Source organism: Podarcis vaucheri (assembly GCF_965113315.1).
Source record: "Podarcis vaucheri genome assembly, chromosome: 5".
Taxonomy (NCBI): domain Eukaryota; kingdom Metazoa; phylum Chordata; class Lepidosauria; order Squamata; family Lacertidae; genus Podarcis; species Podarcis vaucheri.
Window position 1 is genome coordinate 81296398 of NC_138763.1, and position 25581 is coordinate 81321978.

At 41.0% G+C, this 25581-nt stretch overlaps 1 protein-coding gene and 1 long non-coding RNA gene across 4 annotated transcripts in view; one reads left to right on the forward strand and one right to left on the reverse strand.

Moving 5' to 3' along the window:
* NRG3 (neuregulin 3) overlaps nucleotides 1-25581 on the reverse strand; it is a 615395-nt gene that overhangs the window by 116880 nt on the left and 472934 nt on the right. The window lies entirely within an intron of this gene.
* LOC309532308 lies at nucleotides 16489-24805 on the forward strand. 2 transcript variants are annotated; one of them, XR_014219728.1, is made up of 4 exons: nucleotides 16489-16677; nucleotides 22290-22407; nucleotides 23014-23274; nucleotides 24314-24805. It is a non-coding gene; the product is annotated as an uncharacterized lncRNA (long non-coding RNA). The 2 variants fall into 2 exon arrangements; XR_014219729.1 differs by lacking the exon at nucleotides 23014-23274 and having other exon boundaries at nucleotides 16493-16677.

The following is a 25581-nucleotide window of genomic DNA, read 5'->3' on the forward strand; positions in this document are numbered from 1 at the left end:
ATGGGGTGTTTCTGTGTGTATAAACCTCTGACTATTCTATGGCTAGAATACAACCTTCTGTATAAAGGTGAGAGTCCTGTGTGTTTCTCACACCATCATATGGTGTATATACAATACAGAGCTATTTGACTCAGTATAAGAAAGCTTCCTGTGTTATAATGACCGCATGGTGAATCCATGAATGACGCTGCATCTAGCATAATGCTGGTGCCACTTGGCATCAGTAAATAAAACATTTTGGGTGTGCAAAATCATTCAGTTTTTGCCTCCATGGTGATGCCACTCGGGACCATTTGGGGAAGAACTGAAATGCGCCTTCAGTTTAAAAGGCCTTATTCACATGATGCAAATTTGTGGGGCAAACTTACCAACAATGGTACTTTTGGTAAGTCATGAACTGTATGGACACAGAGGGGGAACAAGTTGGGGGACCCCCAAGGGAAGAAGCCTCAGAGCCCGGGGAGTGATGATGGGGCAACGATGAGTGGTCAGACTGGGAAGAGGTGTCAGAAGCTTAAGGGTTAACAGGGTTCAGTGAGTTGGGAAAGTCTGTGGCAGAGAAAAGTCCAGAATCAGAGGCAGAAGCTGAAGCAGGTGAGTGGGAAGAGGGAGGTCAAGAGGCAGAGATGGGTCTGGCTAGTGAAGAGTCATGGGTGTCTCCTCCCCACTGCTGCATCAAGTTCTCCTCCCTCCCTGACTCCCAGAACCAGGAGAGGTATGAAACAGGAGGAGCAAAGGTTGGCTGCACAGCGGTGCAGTCTCTGATCGCTTGAAAGAAACCCTGGAGAGGAAGAAACATAGATGGCTATGGGGAAGTGCGGACTTTTAGTCTCGACGACTGATTTCATGGAGTAAGACCAACAGGGCCTGAAACTCAACCAAGTCTGTGAAGATCGTGTTTCGCTAATAGCAACTTAAAACTTTGAATTGTGTGATTTCCTGATCAGTTTGCTCGGTGACAAGTGGCAACTGTGTTTCTGATTACTGACAGGCACCATTTATTCCCAACAGAGCACTGCTGTCACATGGGAGATGGAAAGAAGATACAGTCCCAACCAAGGAGGAGTGGCAGATCAAATTAATGCTGAGATGGCAAAACTTACTAGAAGAATAAGAAAGAATTTTTAACAAAGAATGGGGAAGATTTGTAGATTATCTGGGGAAAAAATGTAAACAACTAAGTTCATTAGCAGGACTAACTTTAAGCAGTTAAATATATGTATGATGGAAAACATTTGGAGTAATTAATAAATGGACTTAAGGGAAGATGCAGTATTGAAAATGTAAACATGAGAAACCATAGAAGTCAGGAAAGTCAAACTGTGTATTTTGACGGGAAAATTTATTTAACTTGTATAAGTATCAAACATTTCAAAGATCCACAAAAATGGATTGTTTCAAGACAACACTTTGTGATGATGGTACACAATTTTCATGATGCCAAATCACAGTGTTTCCTCTCTTGACTTTGGACTTTGTTGGGGTAAGGAATGGCATCAAAATTAGAGCAGAATTGCCTTCACTTTCTGGACAACAGATGTGGTGGTGGCAAAATAAAGAAAGAAACAATATGGAGGAAATTTTGTAAAATCTACCCTGCACTAGGTTTTGGCTTAGCCCTAATTTAAACAAATTGATGAACAGTTTCAGTTGTTTTGTTTCCATTTAGCTGAGGTGAATTAGAGTAAGTTTCTGTAGCACCGTATGAAGCGCCCGTTTGTTCAATTCTACCATGCTTCTTCTAATGCAAAATAAAGGTATTAATCACTCACTCTCCTCTTTCATAAAAAAACAAAACAACCCCCCCCCCAAAAAAAACAAGCCCCCTAGCACTCATTCTGAAATTTTCCATGGAGGTAGTGCTTTTTAAAAGAAGTACATGTGCATGTGTGCCTGTTTCTGTTTAGTTGGCACTTCACAGTGTAAAGTTAACTTGGGAAAAGTATCATTAGGATTAATATAAAAGCTAAAATCAAAACAAAGACCAACAGGCTAGAGAAGTTGGCTAAAGCGTATTCAGCTTTGTTGTTTTTTTTAATGTAACAGGTGTGCATTTAATGAGACTAATGCAGCTAAATGGGAAATCTAAAAAACAACAACCGAGCAAGTAAATGGAGGAAGCTTTAAAACAAAAGTTTTATGCTACATTATCTCCTCCTGTTTGCCGCTTCTCTGTTCCAACAGACGATTAGAAAACATAAAACAATAAACCAGCCATGTGTGGCTTGACATGTCAGTGGCAATCATCCCATTACCATCAAAACCCCAAGACATTTGTGCATAATCTACTCATTAGCATTTTTTATGGGAAACAAACAAGTGGAAATCACTTCCATTTCTGTGCCTCAGCGAGTGGCATGTAAAAAGTAAGCGAGTTTACAGGCTTACTCAAATGTAATTAGATTCCTCTCACATGTTGAGTATGGGGCATGGATACAGTAAATACCAATTCCAGGGTTTCATATCAAGGTCAGCAGCCCCTGTTGAATAGGGAGGCCTACCCAAAAGGCTGGGACTCAGCTACAGTGGCAAAGAAAAAGTGCTTTACAACTTTGATGGCAGAAAGTGAGGAGGAATTAAAGAACCTCTTAATGAGGGTGAAAGAGAAGAGCACAAACTATGGTCTGAAGCTCAACATAAAAACCCCCTAAAATCGTGGCCACTGGTCCCATCATCTCCTGGTAAACAGAAGAGGAAGAAATGGAGGCAGTGAGAGATTTTACTTTCTTGGGCTCCATGATCACTGCAGATGAGGACAGCAGTCACAAAATTAAAAGACGCCTGCTTCTTGGGAGAAAAGCAATGACAAACCTAGACAGCATCTTAAAAAGCAGAGACATACCCGGCTGACAAAGGTCCATATAGTTAAAGCTATGGTTTTCCCAGTAGTGAAGTATGGAAGTGAGAGCTGGACCATAAAGAAGGTCAATCGCCGAAGAATTGATGCTTTTGAATTATGGTACTGGAGGAGACTCTTGAGAGTCCCATGGACTGAAAGAAGATCAAACCTATCCATTCTTAAGGAAATCAGCCCTGAATGCTCACTGGAAGGACAGATCCTGAAGCTGAGGCTCCAATACTGTGGCCACCTCATGAGAAGAGAAGACTCCCTGGATGTTGGGAAAGATTGAGGGCACAAGGAGAATGGGACAACAGAGGACGAGATGGTTGGACATTATTCTTGAAGCTACCAGCATGAGTTTGACCAAACTGCGGGAGGCAGTGGAAGACATTACTGGGATTTCAAAGGTGGAATTGACATGGGGGGGGGGTTCCGAAAGGTGCCATTTTGTCCTGGATCTTAGGCAAGTCAATAGAAATATAATGTCGGTTATTTTTTTAATATATATGGCAACCCTAATTCAACCCAATTTATCCCTCACCACCTATTCAAAACAGCCCTTCTTCACACACACAAAACCCACCATCAAAAGTTGTTCCTTGCTGATGAGGTCAGATTATGTGTTTTCCAGTAGGTTTCAACTCCTCAGTCTCTAATTTTACTAATTAAAAATTGGCTGTAATATAGATTCACAGTATAGTGGGACGCCATGACAGTATTTCACCCCATCATTCCAGCATATTGTTCTCGTGAATACATAATTTCCAGCACAGCGTCCAACCAATTAACATTGCTGGCAGCAATTTTGTATATAATTTGCAGTCCGGCAATAATGCTTAAATAAAATACAAACTAAGCAGGCCAAGTGGACAGCGTTTAGTGGAGGATGCAGCCGCGTGGAATGTGAAATTCAATTCAAGACTGTCAGGATTGCCTGCTGTTACCTCCTCCTTGTGTATGGAAGGTGCCCTTTGGCAACATAAGAATCCACACTCTGAGAATGAGCTTGCTGTTGTTTCAGTCTTGATTTCAATTTGAGATGCAGAGATTTGTATTTGATTTGGTTTTCAATATTCTCAATGGTGGTGGTGCAGAACCTCTGGTCCACAGAGCCATTTCCCCCAAACCATGCCCATCTATCCATCACCTGACAGCAGGTAGGGTAGGTATGAAGACTGGTGCTTATAGCAAGTCCTGATCAGCAGCTGTTTGTAATCCGTATTTCATTGCTCATGAAATCTGAAATCAAACCGGAAGTGGGGGATACAACATTTTCTATCCAGCCAGCTTGCAAAGGAAACAACTTCACCTGGTATCATGGTGATGTTAGGTGGTTAAGTGGAAGGAAGGTCTGGCCCAGTGGCCCAATCCAGTTCCCCGCTCTTTGTCTAGGAAAACAACCCCAACCCTTCTCAAGCTGCCTCTCTGATCCTTTGCCATCCCCAATAATTAACACCTGCTAGTTCCTCAGTAGGAAAATCACTGTCAGGTCAGAAAGCAGGCTGACACAATAGAGAGAGATGCTATCACTGGCGGTCAGAAAGAGTGATAGGAATGAAACACGCAGGCAAAATGAGGGTGCTTGCAATGGCAGTATGATTTGGGAAGCAGACCCTCAGAGGGGAAAATCAGCAACATATTTTGTATCCAAATTAGTACACTGGAGCTCAAAGCAACAGTCATTTGTGGTAAAGATTCTACAGTGCCCCACCTGTGTATTGCCAAACTGTGGCCCCAGCTCTGTACATAGCTGTCAACTTTTTCCTTTTTTTAAGGGAAATTCTCTTATTCCGAATAGGATTCCTCGCAAGAAAAGGGAAAAGTTGACAGCTATGGCTCTGTGACAGGATTTCTTTTGTGTGCTTGCAATACAAGTTGCCCAGCAGGGATGCTAATCCTTGTAATTCCTGCTTTACCCCCTCCTGCCCCTACCCTCTGACTTAAAATTGCTGCAGACTTTACATCCCAGACCTTCCAAGGGCAGGCAGCTGTGACATAATAGTTAAATGGAAATTAAATCTTGCTTGCTTTCTATTTAGTTTTAGTTAATGCAATAGCCAAAATCAAATTGACTAATTCCATTTTCGTCATTGTATTAACTAAAATTAAATGCACATCTCTAGTCTGGAAGGATGTAGCTCCATCAAAGCAAAATAAGTACTGACTGTGATAATGGGCACAGCTTCCTGGGAAACTGAGCTTTAAATGATATTTCTGCACCTTTGTGATTGATAGGACTAGCCGGTAATCAGATGGATTTTATCAGGGCTCTCCAATCCTGGTGCTCTGAGGGAAGGATGTTGAAGGAAGGAACTAGTTTTGTTTATTGCTTCTTGTTCTTTGCTAGTTTTGCCTCTTAAGAGCAGCAGTGTTAAAAAATCTAGTAGAGTTAGTTGGAAGCTTTACTTTTGCCTGGGATTCAAGGCGGCTCACAGATAAAAATAAGAACATAAAAAACCATTAAAGAAGAATTAAACATAGCTAGAAGCAAAACTACACACACACACACTTTTTTTTAAAAAAAATCATCTATTTAAACCATACAAATAATTTCAAAAAAACAACAACACATTATGGCACAAGCCTTTTCATCGAAAGCTGTCAGTTCCCAAAAGCCTGTTGGAGCAAGACTGGTGGAAGGACAATAAGGAGGGAACCAGCTTCTCTAGGGAGGATGTTCCAAAGTCTGGGGGCAGCCACTAAGAAGGCCCTCTGCCTCATTCCTACCAAGTGTGCCTTTGAGGGTGGCAGAGCTGAGAGAAGAGCCTTGCCTGAAGATCTCAAAATCCAGGCAGGTTCAACGAGGTACTACAGTCTTTCAGATAGCTTGGACCTAAGCCATAGAAGGCTTTATAGGTCATATAACATGTGGATGATTCTTTGGCATATCTATAGAGGCTCCTCAGCAAACAAATCAACCTGCAAAGCGTTCCCTCAAGCTGGAAAGTCTGATAACCAACTAGGCTACAGGAGCACATTCACAGCAATATTGCATATGTTTATCAGTACTTCTGAGCACCAACATTACTATTTTACTATGTATAAAACCTTCCCGAGTATATATTCTGATTAAATGCCAAATTCCTTTTGTCGCTGAATAGTTTTTCTAGTAAATATGCTCCAGAGTATCTGACAGAAGAGTGATTTCCCTGGTGGTAGCACCCAAACACGATCCTTCCTTTGTTCATATTCCCTTTCAGATAAAGTAACTTGAGTTATTTTAAGATTTCTCTAATGGCACATTAGCACTGCCAGGGATTCCCCAGGGTCCCAATTTACTGTTTAAGTAAAGCATTCTCAAATGCACACATGCCTCCATATCATTTCCATCTGATGACTTTGCAAACCAATGACATAATTTCTTTCAGCCAAATCCATTCCTTCAGAAATAAATATAAACTCATGCACCAAGGTATAAACTTCACTTTAAAAGACATAAAGTAAGATAACAATGGTAAGCGGTACACCTACAGTAATTTATTGTTAACTGCCTGCCTGTTTTTAAACTGTCATGTGGACGTATTAATGACCCAAGCCAAAAATGAGGTGGGGAAATTGTTCCTGGACTGTAAAAGGTAAAGATAAAGGACCCCCGGGTGGTTAAATCCAATTATAGGGTTATGGCACTCATCTGGCTTTCAGGCCGAGGGAGCCAGTGTTTGCCCACAGACAACTTTCTGGGTCATGTGGCCAGCATGACTAAACCGCTTCTGGAGCAACGGAACACTGTCATGGAAACCAGAACGCATGGAAACGCTGTTTACCTGCTTGCCACAGCAGTACCTATTAATCTATTTGCACTGGAGTGCTTTCAAACTGCTAGGCTGGCAGGAGCTGGGACAGAGCAATGGGAGCTCACCCCGTCGTGGAGATTCGAACCGTCCAAGAGGCTCAGTGGTTTAGACCACAACGCCACCTGCATCCCATGTGGACTGTACCACATGAGGCTCCAGGAGATTTTACAAAAAAATAAAATAAAAATATGCCAGTTTCTCCCCCCCTCCCATATTTTTGGGAGGAGGCAGGCTTCCCTAGTGTCCAAAAAAAATCAGGGGGTGGGAGAAGGCCAAGCACAGTCAAGCACAGCTCAGCTTCAGTGAGCAGCTCTTTCCCTGCCAGGATGACCATTTCACAGAGTTTCTCCAGGGGTAGAAGAAATTCTCCAGCTGTTTCAGGGATGGGACTCACCATTGGTAGTGGGAACAGCACAGCTTCTGAAGGGGAGGGGTGAACAAAAGACAAATCTCAGAAAATTTCTCAGGATTTTGTCCCCCGAGAAACTTTGATTCCACTTTAGCCAACAGAAGCACCCGACAAAAGCAGCGGAAGGCATCCACAGCCATGGGGAAGGCTGCATCACCAAGTGATCTGACTTATGTTGTCATTAAAGTTAAAACCTACTTATTGCCTTTTATGACTGCAAAGAAGATGAGCTGCCACAGTGGCAAACGGCAGGGAGCTTGGGTATTATTATGATTATCCATGTGCAGCTCAGAGTCCCTAAGAAACAAATAATGTCGAGCTAGTCATTTTACGTGGCTCGGATTCCATGCAAAACAGGTAAAATTTACATCAAGTGCATAAAAATGCTTTGGAAAGAAGGCAGGAGCAATAATTCAGCCCTCTGCCTGCCCTGCAAGGAAGGGAATGAGATAGAGAGGGAACATTCTTTTTCAAGCTGCACATAATTGGAATTCTCTGGCCACAAGAGACAAGTTTGTGGAATCCAGCCATGATAACTAAATGGCAACTTTGTGTTTGGAGGCAACATACTGCCGATGACCAGACACAGGGAGCAAATAATATGGGAGAATCATTGTCTTCATCTTTAAAATCAAAATGTGTAGGCTCAGCTCAATGGTCTCAGATGTAGGTCATAAAGGGTAGCACATAAGGCAGGTGGGGTGCTTAGGTTCCTAATAATAATAATAATAATTTTATTATTTATACCCAATCTATCTGGCTGGGTTTCCCCCTGCCCCCTGGGCAGCTTCCAAAACATATAAAAACATAGTAAGATGTCAAACATTAAAAACTTCATGATACAGTGCTGCCTTCAGATGTCTTCTAAAAGTTGTGTGGTTACTCATCTCCTTGACATCTGATGGGAGGCATTCCACAGGGTGGGCACCACTCCTGAGAAGGCCCTCTGCCTGGTTTCCTTTAACTTCACATCCAGCAATGAGGGAGCCACCAGAAGGCCCTTGGAGGTGGACCTCAGTGTCCGGGCTGAATGATGGGGGTAGAGACGCTCCTTCAGGTATACTGGGCTGAGGCCAATTACGGCTTTAAAGGTCAGGACCAGCACTTAGAAATGTGCTCAGAAATATACAGGGAGCTAGTAAAGATCCTTTAGGACCAGTGTTATATGGTCCTGGCAGCCACTCCCATTCACCAGTCTAGCTCCCACATTCTGGATCAGTTGTAATTTCCAAGTCACCTTTAAAGAGCATGTTGCAATAGTCCGAGCAGGAGATAACCAAAGCATGTACCATTCTGGCAAGACAGTGTGCAGCAGGTAGCTGGGTCTCAGCCGGCGTACCAGATGGAGCTGGTAGACAGCTGTCCTGGACACAAATTGACCTGCGCCTCAAGAAAATCTGGCTTATGGAACTCTCCCCAAGCCACATCCCTTGTTTGGTCTCTTTTGCACACCAGTTTTGGCCTTGGAGTCGTGGCACCTGCTCCGTGTTGGGGTGACTCCCCAGCACAGGGTCAGTCCCGCTGGGTTCCTATCAGCCAGTATGCAGGCTGCCTGATGCTGAGTAGATGCCCAGTGCCTTAGCAAAAGCTACCTCTTACCTGTAATCAATAAAGCTGTTGCCTAATTCAACCCAATACTAATCTTCTGTGCTTATTTTCTCACTCCTCCCTGCACTGGCCACAGACATCATGTTCCTGTGGCAGCAATCAAAGATACTCCTTTGAGAGTCTTCCACCATTGAAAATCTTGAATTAAAAGGTGGCATATAAGCAATAAATAAACAACTCTGTGATGGCCAACATTCTGTAAATCTCAACTGCCCAGTGAGTCAAGTATTACGACGAATGTTACCTGCTCACAAATTCTCCTCTGAATTTCTAAAATTGCAAGACCACGGCAACATTAAACATGGGTGGAGTGTGTTCATGATTGGGTCTTCAAACTGTTAGAGCCGCTGCCACACAGGAAGTTTTTAAAATGCCAACACACAGCAAGGGATTGTCTGTTTCCATAGTATTTTTCTTGTGATTCCCTACTGCGTTTGAGCAAAATCTGTCCAGCGTTAGCATTTCATGTTCAGGCTGTTTATCCACAAAAATGGATTTGATTTTTTTCCCCTTCATGCAGAGCTGAATCATTCTTGAGAATCACATGTGAATTATTATTTGCCATCGGCTCAATTAAGCATCGGCTTCTGTATCCAGTTCTCTATTTAGTGATTATATTCTGAAACATATTGGCAACAATAAGCATACAGCTTTCATGTTTCAGAAGAAGCAAAGCACATATATTGGTGATACTCCTTTTCCCCACCTCAGAAAGCTGACATTGTATGCTCTGTACCCAAATGTATGTGATACTATTTGTTGTATTTTTCAGGAAGTTCTTGTCCTTGAAAGGCATTTGCAAATTATCTTAAAAATGATTCTGACATAATAGATGCATCAGTCTCCTCCAAAATCCCCACTCAATATAGCTCCAAGCACGTTGGGATTGTCTGCTAACCACGGTCTTGTATTTCTTTCTGTTTTTATTTTGCCATGTTTAGCACACAGCACACAGAGATGTTAACACTTTTGCTAAATGTATCATTCAATGAGACAAGAAAGGTTCAAGTTGAGATATGCCTGCTTTCCTTCCCTTTCTTTTTTAAAAAGAACAACCCAGGAGAATATTGCAGGTTGTCCAGAATATCACCATGCTTACTCACTGGTGCTATAAGGGCTGTTTCAAGTGTGAATATGTACATAAATCCAGAATGCCCCTTGAGAATAGTCAGATGAGAGTCAAATTCACATGCTTTTATTTCCACATCTCCTGTGCAATGTTGATACAAAATTGACACACATTCAAAAACACATTAATAGAAATCTCCTTGAATAAAAACTAGTCTCTACAGTTGGTCAATTCTGACACGAGTATTTTTGGAGGAGGATGGCAGAGAGAAAGAAGTCCTACAATTCCAAGAAATAGGATAATAATAATAATAATAATAATAATAATAATAATAATAATAATAATAATTTATACCCCGCCCATCTGGCTGGGCTTCCCCAGCCACTCTCAGGATGAAGGTAACAGTTAAGGAGAGGGGAAAGATGGGTTAACAATAGGCTATTCTAAGCTGCGTTCCCAAGAACACAGTATTGTTTTGCAGTCTCTTTGCTCATGTGCTGAGGAATATTTTTCTGCTCTGCTTCATGAAAAAATAAACATTTTAGTGTGAATAAAACATACTGCGGCACCATGGAGATAAGTAACTTTCACTAACTTCTGAAAAGAATGTGCAAACAAAAAAGGAAGTTTTCTTTCTTCCAGAAGATGTGTGTTTTTTTTTGTGTGTGTGTGCTTGCACAAAACCACCTCCCTCACTGAAAAAAATACCCCAACCCCTGCCCTCTGACATCTTAATAAACCCCTTATCTCCCTTCCAAGTGTTTTTTTCCAACAATTAGCAACTAATTGCAGCTGGTAAATGAAACGTTCACACCTTATACTTAAAACAGAAGGCTGCCACCCCCAAACTTGATTATTCATACAAATGAATATGTGAAATTTAACTCCCTTCTTCAACTGCTTTTGACCTTTATTGCCCTTTTAGGAGTTTCAGATGTATGAATGCATTTTAAGGCACCAATTTTGAATATCCACACATGGAAATCATTCATAAACTAGAAAAGGGGGGAGGAACCCTTGCGCTTTTATTTTTGTACAGGAAATCCTTTTGGCATTATAGTATTATATCTATTATACATAGCCAGACTGTACTGCAACTGCCAGTGCCTACAGCATGGGAAATTAATGGGAAGTGGGGAAAATTACGATACAAACAAATGATTTTGACTGCTTTTCAAATGCAATCTGTATCCTTCAATCCGACTGTGGACAGCTGATCCAAATTTACTAATAAATGTAAAAAAATGAAAAATAAAAAGCAGCCTCCAGGCAGACAGCTGGTTCACAGAATGACTCTGTACATTTTTTTAAAAGAAAACCCCTGTATTTACATCAAAACTATTCATTTCAGCAGCCAAAGACTACCACAATGCCAGTGCATAATGAAAAAAGTTTATTCTTTAATGCCAACCTCACTCAAATAATATTTGCATCACTGTGCACAGAAATATGCATGTGTATGACAGAAGGTCACCCAAGGATCAATCACCAAAAACAACCACTCTTTACCTCAGCATTAATACTATTTCTTTCTTTAAAATTAGTGGGGATTGCCCAGATCGGGGATTTGTAAGAACCCACAAGTACCGTGATACTTAAATGCACAATGCAATCTGTGAGTTTGGACTCATCCCACCCCAAAAATGGGCGGTCACAACACTTGACTGTTTCAGCCCACCATCCTGAATCAAAATGGTCCCAGCACCCAAAAGTCAATGAAGACTGCCGCCTGCACTTTAGCAACCCTCATGTTGAGTTTGGTGGCGATATCTCAAGCGGTGTCCAAATCTATTCCAAATAAGTCACATCAAAGTCATATTTAAGTCCACCAACTTGATTTAAAATGGCCCCCAGTATTCAGTGACAAAGTCTGCTGCTCCCACCTTGAGAACCCTTGTGCCACGTTTTGTGATTATACCTTGAGAAACAGCTGAACTTATGTAAAAAAAAATAGAAAAAGAAAAAGTGCCTGCCAGCTTCTCTAGTTTATCTTAATAAAATGGAAAGATAATTGCTTCATATTGGTTTTTTGGTGATACTTTTTGTTTCATTGTACCTGTACATTGCCTAGATATTTTATATAAGGGAGCAGCCTATAAATATTTTAATAATCAAATAGGACAAATAAATATGGGTGAAGATGGTCCTTTAGACAAGCTTCCTCCCAACTATTTAGGGTTTTCACGATTATCGCCAAATGGAATCATAGTTATATATCAAGGTCAGCCGTTATCTTACACAGTCAGATCAGAAATACATTGCATGCTATTAATATTTGGGGGGGGGTAGCAATTTAATATTACATTCCATATTTTAATAATCTTCCAATAAGTTGTGAATCTTAATTTAGACTCTGATTAACAAATGCCTTATAGAAAAGACTTCGTTCCCCTTACTATATATTGCGACAATGCAGAAATAAGGATACCCAGATGCATCGCTGAGGGTAATGCGAACTGCTCAATTTTGTGCTTCTTTCCTATTGTGCCAGGTTCCAGTCCCCGATACCTCCAGTTAAATATAGCATGGCTGATAAAGACCACCACATGACTGATCATTGAAAAATCTGCTAACAGTCAAAGTAGGTGGTTCTGAGCCAGGTGGACCAATGGTCTGAGTCACTGGAAAGGCAGCTTCTTATAAGGAAGTGAAAGGAAAGGAAAGAAGAGGGCTGATGCTTGGTCCTTTTTCGCAGCAACATGGGGAACATTTCACAGGCATACCGAGAAACTTAGCAGATGGAAAAGCAGGAGCAGGGCATTTAATTTGTATTAATAGCACAGATTTAGACATCTTTGTAATGTTTACAAAAGCAGACAGAACGTCTCTTGGAGCTATGAGTAATGCTTAACATCCTTGAAGTGATACATTGATCAGGATGCAAGAATGAGATTTTATTCTGTCTTTTTAAAAAATATGAAATAAACAAAAAAAATCCTTGTCCGTGTTGGGAGCAGATCCTCCCCTTGGACCTGGGGAATTACAACTGAAGATTATGGGGTTACCATAATGAAGGTGATGGGATGGAAAATAAGGTTCCTCCCCAAAATTTGCAGCACTGTAGATTCCCACTCCTCTAAGAACATCAGCTCAAAATATTTCAGCTTTGGTACAGCACAGTAATCCATAGGAAATCAATCCAATATTATTCAGAGCCCAGTTGCTTTGTTAATCACGGTAATCTTACTCCGATAATAATTTTAAGCAAAAGAAAACATTTCAATAATTGTTTCTGTACTTAAGATAATAAGAGTCATCAGTTCATTTTCTTAGCAGAACATATGGCCATTTTGTGAACTAAATGCTTTGTTATCACTACAGGAAAATGAGGCATTATGCCATATGAAGCTAAATTAAACATGCAATACAAATACAACATTGTGGGTTTTATTTAACTAAGCTTTATTCAGAGAAGACCCATTGAAGCTAATGGGTCTAGCTTAGCCACAATTGTCCATTTCAATGGGTTTACGCTGAATACAGCTTAGTTGACTACCATGCTGCATGCTTCACCATTATTCCATAGGCTTTTCAGCGGTGTGATATTCTTAATAAAGAATGCCTCACATCTCCATTTTCATCAGTCTTCATTGGGCTCTTTTGAGGGGCTGGGTCTGTCTACTTTGGGGCTCTTTGTTTTGTGTTTGTCTGTTCACTGACCTGAACTTCTCCATAGCTCACTGGATGTGAGGGCAATCTGGCTGCTACATCTGTCACCCCATTGATCGCCAGGGTTGATTCGGCTGATCTGGCTGGCTTGGTGGGTGTCCCCTTCCTCCCTCACCGCTCCATGTGCATCCCTCCCGAAGCTGCGCGCTTGGTGGAAGAGGACGACCATCCCAGATAGAAGGAGTGTACCGTTCTTCGGTCAAGGGTATACGATAGCTGCGCTCCCCTGCTAGAACCTCCAAACCAGCTCCATAGCTCACTATTTTGATTTCAAATCTGCCAGCAGTCAGCCATCAGAGCTTACAATTATTAGAAGGAAGTGGTGATGAAGATATCAAAGGAATTCTGAGGAAAGAATTTGAGGCTTGAGAAATTAGGCGTTGAAAGCGACAACTGAAGGTGCAGCTAAATTATTTTCTTCTAGGCTCACTGTGCAAAGCAGTTTTAGCTGAGTGTCTCCAAGGACTGATATGATGGAGAACTGGAACCTTTATGGCCTGTATAAAGTGATTATGATCCTGGGCTACATAACTGGATTGGGTCGCCTCTCTGCCCTCCCCCCATTCTATACAGTGGCGAAGCATGAGCATTGTTCCAGAGTATTTTTCATTCTCATGTATATTATATCTATTCGAAAAAGGATTGGTTAATGAAGAAATTATATATCTTTCTACTCACGAGTGTTGAACTAACTGGCTGATGAAGAATTCAGCAAACAGTAGTTGTTATCCGGAAACACTGTTCAGCAGGGTTCAGAATTGAACATCAGAATCGGACATTTGCTGATTATACAAAGCTTCACAGCTTGCTCTCCTCTGGGTAAAATCTGGCACCGTGATTCATTTAAGGACTTTCAGAGACTTTCAGAGACTTCAGTTTGTTAGTTTTGATGTTTTGAATTAGTTCATAAAGTTTTTTCACATTGTAATTGTTTCTGGCCACCGTGTTGCATTTGATATTGCTGACTCCCCCCATTCTATACAGTGGCAAAGCTACCTGCTCCGGCACCGGGAACAACGTACAGCCGGGGGTGTGGATGGCGCACGTCCCAGGGGGCGTGATGCACTGCTCGTGGGGGGTGCATCTCAGGGCTGCGCAGCAAGCAGTGCATGTCCCTGGGTGTGTGCAGCATGTGGCGCACATCCCAGGGGTGCACTCGGGGCGACCTGCTGCCCCCGCCCCCACCGTTGTCCGCCAGTGATTATATACGCTATAAAGACTTCCCAGTGTGGATTGATATATGTATACAGTATTAGAATTTATCATTACAACTTTAGTTTGTTCTATGTGAATTAGTATTCAATCAATTTTATAAGATTATTTCAATCTCGGTAAGTTTTCCATTTTTGGTTGAAAGTGTGTGATGAAAACAAAGCAAAAAGTCTGAGACTGTAGGCCATGAAATAACTTTAAGCTTTATACATCCAGACCAAAAGAGACACACCTGAAATGCAGGAATTCCTGTCCCTCTTCTTTGAGTGTCTTATTCTTGCAGTAAAGATGGCTTGGTGATACATCATTTCAATTAAACATTCTAAATGTCACTCACTGGTAGCTCCCCGCACTTTACCCACCTTTGAAGTCTCATTCATTCAGAATGTCTGACAAGGTTGTGCAGTGAAACATGGAAAGAATAGGAGACTGTGTGCCAGAAATGAATGAGAAGACGTTAACCCTTACACTGCCATCCAATTTCTAAAAAGCCTCATCTTTCCCCCCCTTTTTAAAAAATTGGTTTCACAGGCATTTTATTTGGGGTGGGGTGGGGGTTTGTATAGTGATGGTTAACTGTTCTATGAATGAGCAAGGGGCCAGACTACTTTAGACCATAGTCAACAAAACTGCCCATTGCCACACAGTTAGAAAGATGTAGCCCGCCCACCCCCTTTGAGAAATGTTGCTAATATTACTTATTGGCAAGGAACAACAACAACAAAAATGTAATGAGTTTTAGTTCCTCCTGATAAACACCAGAAGACTTAACAAGAAGCAGACCCAAACCCATATAAAACAAAGAGTTGGGGGGTGTCTAAAATAACAATTTCTTTTAAAAAACAACCAGAAGCCTTCCTTTTAGGAATTCTAGATACCGAAATCCAGAAGGGAGCAGAAAAGACTGTTTATGTATGCAACCCTGGCTGTGTAGATGTCATTGGCCCAAAGATGGAAAGAAGATAAAGTCCCTACCAGAGAAGAATGGCAGATCATGTTGATGGTTTATGCCGAAATGGCTAAAACGACCGGAAGAATCAGAAATCAAGAAGACCAAAATTTTAATAAGAAATGGGGGAAATTTATAATTGATCTTAAAAACCATTGTAAACAGTTAAAATCGTTAGTAGGATTGAAATAACACTTGTAGTTTAATGGTGAATTTTGGACACAATTGAGAGGTAAAAGATTTGGATTATTATAAAAGATGCAGGAGGAGAGGATTAACAATAGGACCCACAAAGGGGGCAGGGCGGGAGCTTTCTCCATCCTGGGAAGGCAGGGAAAGTGAAGGACTGAGACTGTTCCACAAGCTGCGTGTGCTTACCTGACCCGTTGGATGTGTTGTGGAATGAGGCCTTCAGGATCTCCAGCCATCAGTTTTCAACCTGAGTAGTTGTGCAATATAGCTCAGGATCTAAATTAGACCATATCCCTCTATAGGACAGAATGATCAGGACCCTCTGCATGCTATCAACATACAAAGATCCAGATTGCAGCCTATTATCTGAAATTAAATATTATGCAAGTTGTGGAACAGATCAATATCACTGGTTTTTAAAGGCTGTAGAAAAGAAATTATATCATTCTGTGCTATGGCCTCAGTGGATTTTGGCCAGCACAATGAGCCTAGATATCAGTGTTTTCAAATACCGCTCTAATGTTTGAACACCAACACTGGACAGCTACTTGCCACAGCAACCCATCATTAATCTATCTAATTCCTAGCCATCTATATCAGTTAAACAAATGAAACCTCTACCCACAGCAGAGGTGATCCTCCTGGACACTGTCAGCAGCCCCAATGAGAACAAGAGATATGTCAGCTCTTCCATCACAAGTCCATTGTGAAGTCATGTGTGAGAGAAGTCACAGCCATGCTGAAGATAAAGCATTGTCTGCCTCTGTAGCTCTGCCTTATCTTTGTGTAGAGGTCACGGTCTTGTGACTCCCAAGGGCAAATACAGTGAGACAGTAGGAAAAGGGAGCGAAGATGAAACTCACAAGCTCAGAATGCCCAATGATGAAAAGAAGTAGTATTGGGGCAAGGGGGAGAAACCTCCAATGGCTTCTGGTATGTTTTTGAGAACAACTCAAGGTGCTTATGCTCACATTTAAAGCTCAATATGGCTTAGCACCCAGGAAAATGAAGTTATACATTCTCAGTTCCACTTCTTGAAGTCATATATGGAGTTGGTGACCAGAGAGAGCCATCTCAGTGGTGTTACCTTGCCTGTGGAATTCTCTCCTGGTGCCAACATTATTGTGTGTGGTTTTGGCATCAGGCAAAGGGGTATTTAGTCTCTCAGACTCTTTTATTATTGAAATTTTTTACATACTGCTCTTCCATAAAGCTTCAGGATAAAATATAAAGAATGTTAAATAAGTAAGAAAATAGAAAGCAGGATTTTCTTTGATCAGTCCTGAACCTAATGCCTGCTGCTTAGCTCTACAGAGCGATCCCAAGTTATAGTTATGGGTGAGGAGGAAGAGAATCAGCTATCATACCAAGTAGGGTACACGATGGCTCAACAGACAGACCTGCAGTGAACCCTTATTCATGAGTCCAGAAAGATCTTTATTTAATAAGAGGTGACTGTCGGCTGTCATTTCATGAAGAGAAAACTGTCATGTGAATCAGACTTTAAAGAATGGGAAAGATGGCTGGAAACAGACAAAAGATTTTGAGAGAGTTAAAGGCAGTATGACAGATGCTCTGTTACCCTTAGGACATACAGGCTTTTTCTTAGCTCACTCTTGTCTCTCATCAAATAAATTTTGAAACTGGCAAACCTTTGTTACCACTGGTGATGGTGGGATAAAGTTGTGTACAAAAGGCAATGATTTATGTCTCAATACAACCTTCAGTTATTTTGGGGAGGGGTGTTCTTCCTTCTCCTGACTTGGTGCACCTTATTTAGAGTTAATTCCTACAAACAATATTTCAAAACCTGTTGGAATATATTTTCGCCTTAAAACAACTTACAGCTCCATCATTGAGAGCATACTCAAAGCATGTTTTGCTCAAGGTGGTTTCATTTCCCCCAATTACCATGACACTTTTGATTCTGTGTGGAGGAAGAAAGGGGCATACTCATTCAGAGAAAAATTGCTTCCTCCCATGTTGCTTACTCAAGTGGGAATTTCTATTACCCTGTGCAATGGGGAGGAGATCCTTAATTTTTAATATGTCTGTAAAATAAATTCAGATTGTTTCCTTAATAGAAATGTCAATCTCAATAGCCAAAAGATCTCTTCAAGAAGGTGGGGCGCTTTTTTGAAGTGTACATTGAACCACCAGCATTAAGATTGGTATCTTTGAGAGGAGAAACAGCTATTTTAGTGAAAGGATTCATATTTTCCTATTTGAAATATCCATCTGTTCCGCAAATGCAAGATACAGCATTTTAGCAGCAAGCATAGTTTATTTACTCCCTTCCATCTTTAAAGATATTCATCTTTTTATACGTGAGCTCCCCTCTCTATGCTATTTGATTCGGCTGTTGAAAATTATCCTGATTCACAGTGAATTTTGTACCATAGAGTTCCATAGGGACTTATTTCCTATGGGCCTGATTGGAGCCTGTTCTGGACAGACACAGTGAAAAGGCCAAATCCAAATTGCTTTATTGCTTAGCAAAAGACCATCCTCAGTCATACAGCGGTACAACGGAAATCGTGATATCACTCAAAATAAGAATAACATAATCCATTGCAATAGCAGAAAAGGAGAAAGTAGGCTAGCATCAGACCCAGCTGAGAATAAGCCCAACCCTGTAAACTCTTAGATTTGGTTGAGTAGCTATTTAGTTAATAAAGTGTTTTTTTTCTTAACTGGTCTATTGCCTTCAGAAAACACAGTTTGATTACCTCCTGGCTGATTTAAAGCTTAAGAGTAATCAAGGTTTTGAGGCTACATAATCAAAGGCTAGGTATCAAAAGGCACTAGAAACTGAGTCACTGATTAGCAGTAGATTCAAGCTGGACCAAAAGTTGCTCAAACAAAGCATCACTGTCTTATTGAATTAATTTCTACATGATAGTGGTGGTCACTAGTTAAGCCTGCTTTTTAAAAAGGATTAGATAAATCTCTGGAGAACGTAGGTCTATTAATAAACCATTAGCTATGACACATGAGGCCTGCAACAAAACATTGCAGTGGATCCCACCTCCTAACACCAGTGTTTGTGTTTAACTGAGCTGGAATCACTGCCAGATTTGAAGCCATGGGGCAGGTGCCTTAAATATGAGGTGGTCGAGGACTGCTTCACTGTCACCCCCCACCACTCCTCCTTCCTCATTCCCTTGCTAAATTTGAAATTTTGTTGCTGCTGTAGCTGTTGATATGACATTAGCATGGGCACTCTTCCCTGCAGTCTGAGGAATGGAGGAGTCCCCATCTTAGAACAGGGAATTCTGGGTGAGGTGGCCCAGGAGAGTGATGGTGCCACTGCTGTTCTTGCCTCAGCACAACGTCAGTAGTGGAGGGGCTCTCCGCAACCACATCAGCCAGAATGCCTCACTCTAAAGGAGGGTCTGGCTAGCAATCACCACCTGGCTCTACTCTTGGGGGGGCATAGCGAAATGGAATAATCATCCTTGCAACAGTCCCATTTTCTGATATATGTCCTTGGTAAATCACTGCCCCCACATCCAATCCTTATTATTATGGCTGTTTGTGCCATGACAGTTCATGGTCTGGTGACACTATCTTCTCCCACAGTGGTTCTCAAACTTTTACTCTGGGCCACACTTTCAGAATAGAAATTTGCTCGCGGCGCGCTGAATTTTTGTTAATTAGAAATACCGTACATTGGAAAACAAAAATATCTCAGCTAGGATCGTCGTTAGTATCATTTGATGTTCTTGCTCTCATTTTGAAAATAAATCTATCCATATTCTTTAAAGACAGAGATAGATATTATATAGATAGATAGATATACATGGAAATGTTTAAATGTTTCTTTGATTGCCCTCAAATCTTCCTGCCTCTCTTGCCATCCTCTCCTGCCACACCAGCGAGGCACACCACATCCTTTGAGAACCATTGTCCTACTGGCTGAGATTTCTTCTTCTTCTTCTTCTTTGGCAATCACTCATAGCTGAGTAAGATTGTTAAAACCATGTTTATGGAAGACAATGTGTCTGTAAGTGACTGTGGAGGCCAATTCTGGAGCCACATGTTCTTCCACAGTGGGGACATTGGTTTCCGGGCGGGAGTTGATCACGGTGTGGATTTGCCAAGCATGCCTTACTCTTAGTTGGGATTTACTGCACAAGCAGTAAATGGTGCTTTGCTTTAAGTGCACTTCTGTATTTCAGGCACCAGGAACAGTGGTAACTGCTAATGTACACAACAGACAATGGAGGAAAGGCAGCAGAAGCCTTGGCTTCCTGCTCTTGATGTTGGTGATTTTATAAGAACATCTTGCAATGGTGTTACAGTTGGAGAGACAGTGTCAGACAAGTGCTCACTCAGTATCAACTGAGCCCATCAGCCAGGTTAGAACAGCTGTCCAGTTAACCTCATTTAGGCTCAACATTTTACTGCTCAAAATTTCAGCTTAGCCCTAGTGTCAAAGACCAAGGCAGGACCTCGAATTGTGAAATGTTGTAGGTTTGGCTGACTTTCCATTCAGCAGAGTTTCTATATCCTCCCTTCATTTTTATTGTGGAACTTTAAAGGTATTCCCCAATCCCTGCAGGATAACAGCTAATTATTTCAATAAAGAATCACATTTCATTATAATGCTGCTTTCTGCAAGATTCAGATAATCCTCAAAAGCCAAGACAGTGCAAATATAGAAGGATTGTGTAAATTCAAGGAAAAATACATACCAGAATCCCATGATGTACCGAGTCCACAATTTTTCTAATGAACCCCAAGTTTATTTCAGTGAACTTGAATCTATGCCTGACCAGAGTCCCCATGTGAAAGAAGTGGCATAACCATACAAATTGCCTTAATAAGCATTGTTAAAGCAGCAAAAAGGTTCAATGTGAAGGATGAAGATAAGAGATGTTCACTCAGATTTAAATAAGAGCTGGGCTCTGAGTCAGTGAGCCTCAGAGTTCCTTTCATGCAGCTGAATGCAAGTTTTGATAACGGAATATTAGTCATTTGGGGAGACACTATTCTCTGTTGTTTGGCCCATGTTGCCATTTATATGAGACACCTGAACATTTCTCAGGCATGTCCAAAGTCCGTTTTGGCAGCCTAATCCAGCCTGCCGGTTGGTTTCATCTGGCCCCTAAAAAAAGGTCAACAACTTTGGTGGGCCCTTACGGCCCTTCACTTCATCAAATCTGGCCCTCTTTGAAAAAAAGTTTGGACACCACTGCCTGAAATGAATGGGGAGCATTCAAAACTGAAAACACAAATTCAAAATGGTGTGTGTGGGAAAACTTTATGCTCTGCAAACTGAACTCCACATTATAAAACTTAAAAAAAATATCCTGGGAAATAAACATTCAGGAAGGTGTTATTACAGTATGCAGCCAATCACATTATGATGATCTAAGCCAGCCTTTCTCAACCTGTGGGTCTCCAGATGTTGTTGAACTACAACTCCCATCACCCCTAGCTAGCAAGGTCAGAGCTCAGGGATGATGGGAGTTGTAGTCCAACAACGTCTGGGGACCCACAGGTTGAGAACCACTGATCTAAGTAGATGTGCAGTCAGTTGAGAAAGTATGGGCATTCTAAATGAAATATAAAGCATGAACTTACCCAAAGTGATTGTCCTATTGATTTGAATGCAGACTTTTTCCATATTGCCCTAATTCTGTCTGCATTGGTTGCATTGGGCCCAATTTAAGGTGCTACTGTTAGTGTGTAAAGCCCTAAATAACTTAGGATTTGGGTATTTTATGGTAAAGTTCAACCCTGAGCTCAGGTGAGAGGGCTTCATATGCAGGCCTGCTGGTGAAAACCATGGTAACATGGTTGCTCACCATGTTAGGATACTCTGAATCCCCTCCTAGAGGCATGACCAGCCACAATGATGTTGACTTTCTGTCACATAGTGAAGACTTCCCCCCAATATTTTTTTTTGGGGGGGGACTGATTAGTCTACTGTAGCCTTTAGATTTCCCTATTTTATTGCATTCATTAGATTATAGTAAATTACACCAATAATCTTAATAGCATTGGGGTTTTAATGTATGTATTGTTTTGTTATGACTGGATGCCACTTTTGGACCTTTTATTAAAAAACATTGAAAAGTAAAATATTTTATCCAATGCTGAATGTGTGGAGTTTCATGGACCGACCCCCCCCCCGCCAGATCTGCTCTGAAGTGTCCTCCTCTAGAGCAGATTTTGAGGCTGGAGAGAGGAGACAAGGGGGAAATTCTGTTCTTAATGCCGAATGATAGCACAATAAATCAATCAATAGAAAAGAAGTCTGAATTATTATTATTATTATTATTATTATTATTATTATTATTCAAAACCTATTAAAATCCTTACAGGTATCTCAGGAAAGCATTATGGGACAAAGCAATTCCTTACAACCTTTCAAATGGCTACGCTGAATATTTAGTGCAGAATACAACTAGTACCCCCTAGTAGCTGGTATTCTGGCTCAACATATCAATGGTTTTTTTCATTGACCTTGACTCCTGTTTCTGTGGCCACTTTGCTGAGAGTTGACTGTAAGTGCTCACTGTTTCATTCAATTACAGCTTTAAATTGGTGATTAGCCAATTAATCCTCACAGAACCCGGAGGGATTCAAGTGTTATTGAAATCTGCAAAGTGTTTTTGAAGATATCAAAGAAAATTCAAGTGCAGCATCCTCAACGTGAGTAAGACCATTACAATAATGAACTTATTTGAAGGGCAATCCACAATAACAGCTGCCGAGAAATGAAGCCCTTTTACATAAAGAAACACACATTGTGTTGGCTTCATGGAATCGTATGTCAGCTTTAAATATAGAATGTGCAAACCAGGTCATACATTTTTGCAAAACAGAGCATATATTTATGCAGCAGTTCAGAAGTAGTCAGAAAAACATTATTTTAATATGATAGCCTTAACTCTAGACACTTCAATCCAGTAACTGTTTTGTTCAATATTTTTGGTGTTTCAGAAGCCAACAAAAAAGATGGGTGACTATTACAACCAACTTTAAATTTTAAAGAAAAGAGGAAATCCAGCGGATCATATTTTTAAGTCAAGTGGGTAGGACTTGTCCCTTTTACATATGTATATACTTGAATGAGCACTTTAGGTGTTGGTTTATTGCTGTTTATATATTTGAGTATTTTGAATGTAGAGTTTGGTTTTGGGCATAAATTTATTTTGGTATGTACTTCCATTCATGGAGTGATGGGATCTGTTGGGACATGTTTATACAACAAGACAGAAGTGTGTGGGATTCTTATCCAAGAGACGCTGTTTGCAGATGAAGCATTGCCAATAGCATACTCCGAGGAATTTCTACAGCGACACATCAATCTTTGCCCAAGCTTGAATGGAGTTTGGCCTCACCACCAGTCTCACAAAGACCAGCATCCTGTGTTTAGACATCATCGGCACTCCATGCGTCAGCACTGATGAGCACATGTTTGAAGTAATAGACAACTTTGTCTTCCTCTCCATCAATGCTGAGCTGGACTAGCTTCTTGGCAAGGCAACTACAACAATGGCTTGCCTCTCCAAACGGGTATGGAATAATGTGATGCTAATGTTCAATACCAAGATGAAGGTCTACCAGGCTTGTGTGTTGAGCATGCTGCTTTGTGGAAGTGAGTCGCGGGCAACTTACACACTCCAGGAGTGACATCTCAATGTCTTACATATGTGCTGTGTGTGGAAGATTTTGGGCGTCACATGGCAGGACAGAGTCTCAAACAAAGATGTGCTCTCCCAAGTTCACATTCCCAGCATGCTTTCACTTCTGTCTCAGGGACATCTACACTGGCTTGGTCATATACATGGAATGGAAGGTGGCAGGTCCCCAAGGACATGCTCTATGGCAGGCATAGGCAAACTCAGCCCTCCAGATGTTTTGGGACTACAGCACCCATCATCCCTGACCACTGGTCCTATTAGCTAGGGTTGTAGTCCAAAAACATCTGGAGAGCCGAGTTTGCCTATGCCTGCTTTATGGGGAGCTGGTTTCAGGCACTAAGCCTATTGGCAGACTAAATCTGCATTACAAATGTGCCTGCAAACATGACATGAAGGCTGGCAGCATTAACCTGCCATTTGGGAATCCCAGTAGATGACTGTGGTGCTTGGAGACAGACACACATTATTTGACTGGAGAACTGCAGTGCAAAATTCAAAGAAGAGCAAATCTGAAGGATGGCTGTGTTTCAAAACGTGCAAGTTAATTAGATTCACCTTTAAATGTGAACAATATCTAATTTCTTCCCCATCCCAAGTGGTGAGGTGCAGGTTTCTGTGTTTCCTGCTACCATGTGCTAAACTTTTAATGTGATCCAAAGCATGTGGATTCCAAGTAGGCCCTGACTATACAAGCAAAAAAATAAAAATATAAGTTGGATGGTACTCATTCATAAAGTCTAATCACACAGTGATTTAGTCGTGGTGATTGCTTCAGATTGCACATTAATGGTGGTTAGATCAACGCTTCCAAGGACCAGTGTTGAACTTTCTCTTTGCTAGCTTGGTGTGAGAGATATCTAGAATGCCTTTGTGAAATCTCATTGTTATTATCTCTTTTTTGCTTTTCTCAGAATAATCCGGATGCTTCCTTCCAAAGAGGAAAGCCAAATTTACATTGAACTTGCTTTCTCCGTAGAAAGTCCCCCCCCTAGTCCTCGAGTCACAACAGAACATCCACTGCTGATCAAAGTTTCATCTACTATGTCCAAACTATCGTCAGTATTGCTGGAAGGTCTGGGTTGAACTTTCCTATTTCATTGGAATGTGTAACAATGTGGGTCGTGGTGAAACATCATTGCCAATTACCACCAGGATATTCTGTATGCTAGACACAGATAACTCCCAAAGTTATACTTTGAGCCTAATGACCTTGGATTCCTGCAAAAAGGCATTTGTAAGAAATGGTATAAAGTGGTGATGATGCATACAGCTTGTAATTGGAAGTCTCCAAAGCAACCATACAGATAGCAGGGGTTAATAAAGTTTGGGACACTCTGCTTTATGTGAAAACTTAAGCAAACAATGAAATCTAATTGTTTTACAAAATAAATATGGCACCAAGATTCTCTGTTTTCCTGTGTGGAAGGCCTTTAAGATGCTGATCAAATTCCAGTCACTTCTGAAGAAGTGTGCATGCACACGAAAGCTCATACCAAAAACTAACTTAGTTGGTCTTTAAGGTGCTACTGGAAGGAATTTATTTATTTATTTATTTATTTTAAATTCCAGTCAGTTACAGATGCCTGTATTTTTTTTCTGACTAGGATGTATATATGATATATAACTTATATATACTATAGTTAGGGAGCTAGTTGTCCCAGAAGCATAATATATTAAAGACTGCAAAAGGCAGCTTTCTTTATTCCTTAGGTGAGCTTTTTGTACTGGTGTGTGATATATATGTGTTTTTCTTGCTTATATTTTGAATTATGTTTCAAAATAAAAAATGTATGGAGAGGCAGGGGAAGAGAAGACACCAAGGGCACACACAATTTGACTAAAACCCTGCCATTTTCAATTTATTATTATTAATTTGAGGGTCCCAGCTAAGGGATGGGGCATTTTTGTGCTTCCTTCAAAATTCCTCAGATTCCTTGACTATGCCGGAGCCTGCAAATCCACCTCTTTCACTTTAGGTTAAACTAGACTGAATAGTGGGTCATATTTTCATACCCTCAATGCTCAAGTGACTGTGTCACCCTAAGTTACTTCACTGTTGTGAGGGGAAATTGTCTGAAAACAATGAAATAGAGAATGTGCTTTTCACGTTGTCTTTATTTGTTCAGAGCCACTCATATAATAGCTCTTTACAGCAGAAACGGTTAGAAGTTCATCACAC